The sequence below is a fragment of the Vigna umbellata genome, chromosome 6 (genome assembly GCF_029865625.1).
Source record: "Vigna umbellata cultivar VRB3 chromosome 6, Vumbellata_1.0, whole genome shotgun sequence".
NCBI lineage: Eukaryota > Viridiplantae > Streptophyta > Magnoliopsida > Fabales > Fabaceae > Vigna > Vigna umbellata.
Window position 1 is genome coordinate 33,613,007 of NC_142170.1, and position 7,416 is coordinate 33,620,422.

At 37.8% G+C, this 7,416-nt stretch overlaps 1 pseudogene; it reads right to left on the reverse strand.

Annotated features, from left to right (window-relative positions):
• Window positions 1-808: 808 nt before the first annotated feature.
• Window positions 809-6,868, reverse strand: LOC148197297 (uncharacterized; annotated as a pseudogene).
• Window positions 6,869-7,416: the final 548 nt, after the last annotated feature.

Sequence of the window (7,416 nt, forward strand, 5' to 3'; positions counted from 1 at the left end):
TGTAATAAGCCTCATCAATAGCTTTTCTTGGCCTCTCAAATGGTGGAGCAGAAGTGTCCACCCCAGCTATCTTGCAAAGGTGAGTGATCAAGGAGGGATGTCCTAGTGGTGCTTTGTTGTTTGAGGTATTGGCGCACACACTAATCTCATCAGCTATCACCTGCCCAATATTAACATTCAAATTTCTGATAGCACAGTAGATGAATAGTGAGAGTAATATCTGACACATGTGAACATGGTTGAATGTTGGCATGAGAAAACGCCATCCAATACTTTGTAAGAGGAGTCAAATCCGTCCTCCTAATGTTAACCACAGAGCCAGATCGATTCCTTTGGAAGTGTCCTCCAGGTATGCATAGTACTCTCTCCACATCCTCATAATCAGCACCTTCCTCCATGCAAAGAGCAAACTGGCATTGCTCACCAGCCCACACAGTGTCCAGGAAGTTATTGATAGAATCAGGATCATACCTGATAGCATGGCATCTGACATAGCCCAAATAATTCTCAGCTGGATAATCACCAATCTTCTTTGCATTGGTGTAAAATTCCTTTACCACAGCTATGTTGGCAGGTGCAGGATAGGTGGCTAGCTTTCCCCAGTCATTCCCTAACACTTGCTCTCCAAATTGAGGAGCAAAGTTAGGTATCATTCCAACCTTTCTCTCCATCAGAAGTCTCCTGTCCTGAACCACCCTAAAGTGCTTCTCATGTTTCCTAGAGAGGAACCTGCTAGAGTGGGGTTGCTCTGGTTCCCTTTCCTTTCTCTTGGTTGCCATGGTTTTCAATCTCTTTCCTGAAGAGGATGTCATTCCTGCATTCAAACACAAATAAAAAACCACAGAACATGATGTTAATCATTAGTAAAACATAGAACACAACTCCTTTTGAAGCTAAACTACCTTTGAGGGCCAGAATTTCCCCTCAGCGCCACCAGTGCCACATTCCAGATTACAAAAAATCAGAAAAACCAAATCTGGCAGAGTGCCGCTCAGCGGCAGTTTACCCCTCAGCGGTAACTCTGCAGATTTTTGAAAATCTTGTTTTAAAGCTGTCCTAACTCCACCCAAATGCAATTTTCAGTTTTCCAGTTCATAATCATGCAGTTTAATCGGTTCAAACATCAAATATATCATCAAATCATGCATAGAAATCAAAACCCCTAAATATTCATGCTTTGACAATCAAATTCAAATTCAAGAACCCTAGAATGAACAAAATGCATTTTACTTACTTGGGTGGAGATACTAAATGCAATGAGAATGCTTCCAAGTTAGAATGATCTCTTCCAACCCCGAACTTTGATAGCACACTAGTGAAAAAGTGAGTGGAAGAGAAATTTTCTTAAGAGGGAAGAGTGAAAAGATGTGGAAAACCTTAGAGAAGGTATGTGGGAGTGTTTGTGCAGAGAAGAGCCTGAAAGTATGAGAAATTGCGCAGCTTAGGGTTTCAAAATACCCTAATGGGCTCGGATCCCGCTAAGGGGAACTAAAGCCCATCTGCGAGAGTACCGCTCAGCGGTAAATTATCGCTCAGCGGCACTTTCGTTATGTGCTCTTCTCCTTCTTTTCTTAACCTACGTGCCTCCTAGACATGCCCCTCACTGGTTCCCTGCAATTCAATGTTTAAAATGCTGATGCAAACCCTAACTAAAATAAACAAAAACAATCAATCAACTGGGTTGCCTCCCAGGTAGCGCTTGTTTAACGTCACGAGCCTGACCCAAAATCCACCAACACCCATCAGTAGGTGTTACAAACTTACCAGCACCCATCAGTAGGTGCAAAATTTTCTCACCAACACCCATCAGTAGGTGTTACAAACTGAGTATCCTTCTGTAGATACTTAACCACCTGGCATCCTTCAATAGATGCTATATCCAACAAAATATTTACACAATAATGTTCAACAGATTTAAAAATTACAAACCAAAGTAAAATTTAAAAGTTCTAAAATCACTGGGTTGCCTCCCACCAAGCGCTCTTTTAACGTCATTAGCTTGACCCAGTAAAGTTCAAGTTCCTTCTTCTTTTTCTTCTTTCTACTGAACTTCTTCAGAAATTTGATCAAACCAGGAACCTGTTGCAGTGTCTCAATCATAGGAACTTTAATCTCCAATTTCTTGAAGATTTCCATAAAGCACTTAAATTTCTTTTCCTTCCTATGATTCTTCTTTAGATGAAAATGGGATTTTTCATATGATTCCTTCTTGTTTCCTCTCATCTTGTTTTTCTTATGCTTCCTTTCCCCAAATTTTCTCTTTTTCTTTTCTCTTATTTTTTTCTTCCCTTCTCTTTTTCTTCTCAACTTCTTTATTTTCACACAAATTTTCTCTTCTTCTTTCTCTTCTCTCTCTTTTCTCTCTTCTCTCTCTTCTTTTTCCAACTCAACTTTTTCAACATTTACACTCACTAGCACTTCACATTCTTCCCTGGGGTTAACCTCAGTATTAGCCCCAAAATTTTTATCAGGCCTTTCTTCCAATTGCTTGGTAATCTGACCCATTTGAATCTCCAAGTTCTTAATAGCAGCTTCAGTGCTCTTTTGAGAAGATTCAGTTTTCTGTATGAATTGCTGAAGAATTTCTTCCAACCTTGTTGATCTTTCATTAAGTATAGACATTTGTTGCCATAAGGTTGGTTGTTGTTGTTGTTGCTTGTGAAATGGCCCTGATTGTCCAGCTTGCCCACTTTGTCCTTGACCAATACTTGGGTGTGGTTTCCACCCTTGATTGAAGTTCCCTTGACAGTATGGAAATTGATTGGCCATGAAGTTAACATCCTCTAAAGCTTCCACTGGAAAGGCGCATTGACCATTTATATGGTCACCACCACATAATTCACACATTTGTGGTTGAACCTGTGCAACAGTCTTTAACTCTTTTGGCAGTTGTGCAAGTATCTTTGTGAGATTCTCCAATTGTTGAGTTAGTACCTTGTTCTGAGCTAGCAAAGCATCATTGGATTGCAATTGTAGAACTCCTTTTTGTTGAATAGGAGCTCCTGTTTCACTATTCAGCTCATTATCACTAGTAGCCATATTATCAATGATTTTCGTAGCTTCCTCTGGAGTTTTCCATTTGATGTTTCCTCCTGCTGAGGCGTCAAGCATCATCTTGGTTTGTGGACCAAGACCTCCAAGGAAGGTTAGGACTACTTGCACATCACCAAAGCCATGCGTGGGTGTCTTTCGTAACAAGCTTTTGTATCTTTCCCATGCATGACCTAGTGATTCCTCCATGCCTTGCTTGAAAGATGAGATCTCTTGCTTTCCTTTGTTGACCTTGGAAGAATTGAGTGCCCATATAGTTAAATTCTTGATCGAATTGCATCCTGCAAGCATTAGGCACAAAACTCTAGAAAAGATTTGTTAGCACAAAAAATAGAGAAGATACAAAGAATAAATGATAAGAAGATAAAAGATAGCAAGATGGAAGATAAAATAGAAAAAACAAAATAATAACCGAAAAATAAAAACAAAAAATCAAATCAAATCAAATCAAATCAAATCAAATAAAATAAAATCAAATCAAATCAAATAAAAATAAAATAAAATAAAAACAGAAAAAATAAAAACAGAAATTCAAAATTCAATGTCAAAGATAATCAATAATCACACAAATTAACCAGTTAAACCACGAATCCCCGGCAACGGCGCCAAAAACTTGATGGACAAATTTATGAACACCAAAATATGATGTCACAAACTTGTTGAACAATCGGCAAGTATGACCGAATCGTTTCAAGTAATAAACTCGGTAAGACCAAGTATCGTTCTCCCAAAGGACTCACGGCCTAGTTTAGTTATGTGATTTGTTGATTAGCTAAGACTTAAGAACAAAATAAGTGGAGTTTAATATGGAAAAGACGAAAATAAACATGTATGCATGAGGTTGATCAATGGCTAAAACAAAAGAAAAGCACTTTCAATGAAATATATTGATGAATATGTTGTTGGGGGTCAATTTCATCTTATCCACTCTTATATATTTTAGGAATTCAACATTCAAGTCATCATTGTTAATGTCACTCTCTAAATTATCTTTCAAGAAGGCTTCTCCCTAATTACGAGTTCATACAATTCCTAGCATTCCTAATAATTAGTTTTTTTAGCACAGGAGCTTAAGGCAACCAATATACTATTGGGAGAAATTCCCCGGATCTAGACTTCCCCGTACGTTCCCGTATCGACAAAATCAATAATCATGCATTGAATGAGTTAAACAAAGCAAGCATTGAGCAAAGAGGAAAAACCCTAACTAATGATGAAAGAAAGCATAGGTATTAGATTAAGATGTAAACACAAATTCCATATATGAGAGCTTCAAAAGATTACATTGATTCCCCAACAAACATACAAGGTTTAGTTCACCATATTCATGGTGAAACTAGATGAACAATAATGGAAGAATGGAAGAGATAGAAAAACCCGAGAAAGAGAAGAGGAGAGCTGTCACCATCTCCCAATCTACCCCAAGGGGTGGAAGAGAGAGTGTTTGCTTCGTTTCTGCCAAAGATACCTAACCCTAGGAAACCCTAAAGCTTATATATTATTCGTAAATTACAGAAAATTAGGTCCAAGCCCATAAAAGTGCCGCTCAGCGGTAAAGTACCGCTCAGCGGTAAGTGCGTGAGTAGTTTCTTCCCCTCAGCGGCCATTTTGCCCCTCAGCGGATCTCCCGTAAGCTCCTGAGTGCCGCTCAGCGGTAAACTGCCACTGAGCGATGACTTCGGCTTCTCCTTTTGCACTTTTTGATGTCTTTTCTGATTCCATCTCTCTCCTTCTTCACTTCTTTTACCAAATTCACCTTAAAACCTGCACAAAAACACTGAAATCAAGCATAAACCTGTCCAGCTCTCTTATTTATGAAAATATGAAGAAAAACTTGATTTCAAGCTAGTTTCTAAGTATAAAGGTTGCTTTTAGTATCAATTTTAAGCATGAAAATAACAGTTTTTCAACTGTTATCACATGTACACCTTCTTTTCCAACTTTGAATCCAAGGAAAATCACACTTTCTTGACAAAAAATACATTTGTCAAAGTTGGCAAAGAGATGATATTCTCTAAGAAGAAGCAAGACTTTTCTAACATGGTTAAGATGTTCTTGAAGGCCTTGACTATATATTAGGATATCATCAAAGTAGACCACTACAAACCTTCCTATGCATTCTCTAAGAACATGGTTCATTAACCTCATGAATGTACTTGGAGCATTGGTCAAGCCAAAGGGCATGACTAACCATTCATACAAACCAAACTTGGTCTTAAAAGCAGTTTTCCATTCATCTCCCTCTTGAATTCTTGTTTGATGATATCCGCTTTTGAGATCAATTTTGGTAGAGAACCAAGTTCATGATTTATTGAAACAAGTGCCTCTTTGCAATAGAGAAGAAAATGAGGTTGTCCAAGAAAAAGATTTTTAGAAATATTCAAAGTTTGGACAACTTCCTTATTTGAGGCATGGTTTAGGGTTTTCTCCTTTCCTTCTTTCCTACTTTTCTTTTCTCCATCCAACTTCTTTTTAAGAATTATTTGATCCTCTCTTACTTGTGAAGGTGTAAGAGGACACAAGATAATTTTCTTTCCCTTGTGTTGAATGGTGATTTTATTGGTGACTCCATCATGTAAAGCTTGCTTATCATATTGCCAAGGTCTTCCAAGTAATATGTGCCCAGCTTCCATTGGTACTATATCACAAACAATTTGATCTTCATATTTGCTAATGGAAATGGGTACTCTTACTTGTTCTTTAACTACTATTCCATCATCCTCTTTGATCCATTGAAGTTTGTAAGGTTTAGGATGAGGAGTAATGGTTAAGCCAAGCTTCTCTACCATTCTAGAACTACAACAGTTACAACAAGAACCACTATCCATAATCATTGAACATGTCTTTTCCAAAACTTTTCATCTTGTGTGGAATAGGTTCTCTCTTTGCGATTGTTCTAATTCTACATGTTTACTTTCTAGGAGTCTCCTTACCATAAGTAAGTCACCATCACAAGGTGAAGCTTCTTCTTCTTCAAAAGTGGATGTTTCAGACTCACTATATGAAGAACCCTTACTTTCACTCTCATGCTCAAGGATGTAAGTTGACCTTCTATTGCGACACTCAGATGCATAGTGCCCTTTTTCCCCACATCTAAAGCACTTAGTCTCCTTACTCTTATGATCTCTTGAAGGTTCTTTGACTTTTTCTTTTCCTCTCTCTCTCTAACTTCTTCATATCTTGGCTTGGTTAGACTACCCTCCCTCTTATACTCTTTCTTATGGTTAGAACTATGAGGGTAATCTTTCTTGGTGGAGCTTTTCCTCTTGAGTTGTTGCTCTACCCTCACACAAAGTTGGACTAACTCATTGAGATCATTGTAGGGTATAAGTTCAACCCTATCTCTTATGTCATAGTTGAGTCCACTTTGAAAGCTAGCAATTGTTATCCTAGGTTCTTCTCTTATCCCAGCTCTTAACATGAGTAACTCCATTTTCTGTCTATATTCCTCAACACTCATGTTCCTTTGTTGGAGTTTGTGGAGCTTATCCATTAATTCCCTATCATAATAGGTTGGTACATGCCTTCTTCTCAAGGCAGTTCTCAACTCATTCCAATATCTGATGGGAGGTAAGTGTCTTAGCCTATAATCCTTGACCAAGGCTGTCCACCAAATTAAGCCATACCCTTGAAAGCTTAGAGAAGCCATGGTGACTCTCCTTTCATCATCTATTTGGTGGCACTCAAACAATTGCTCAACTTTCATTTCCCACTCTAGATATTCTTCCACATCATCCTTTCCATGAAAAGAAGGTAGATCAATTTTGGGCTCTCTTGGATGGTGTTCTCTCACTCTATTGTGTCTTCTAGGAAGCATTTGGTAGTGGTCATCATTGTGATGACTACTATATTGCTCAAGCTCACTAGGAGAAGATGATGATTCTTCTCTTCTCCTATGGGAAGATCTCTCTTTTCTTTTGTCTTGATTATTCAAAAGTTGACTAATCATGTCTTTGAGCTCACTAATCTCTCTATCCCTTTGTTCAAATTTTTGTTGAAATTCCTCCCTTAAAGAACTCTCACTATTGGGTTTGATGCTACCTTGCACACTTGATTGACTCATTCTTGTCAAATGAAAAAGGTTTTCACAAGGTTTTCAAAATATTTGACAAGTAATGAATGAAAAGATTTTCACAACTTTTCTTTGTTTTTGGTGAAAAATTTCTAAAGAGATTCTAAAGGTGAAAGATGTTTCTAAGTAGCCCCCAGGAAGAAGAGGTGAGTCACTAATGGACAAGCTTAAAAACCAAGTTCTTCCTTAGCTATAGTTTCCTTAGAGTTATCTTTTACCTAAGTTTCTAATTAGAAATTCTTCAAATTCTTTTCAAATGTTATGAAATGATCCTATAACCAAAGAAAGGTTGT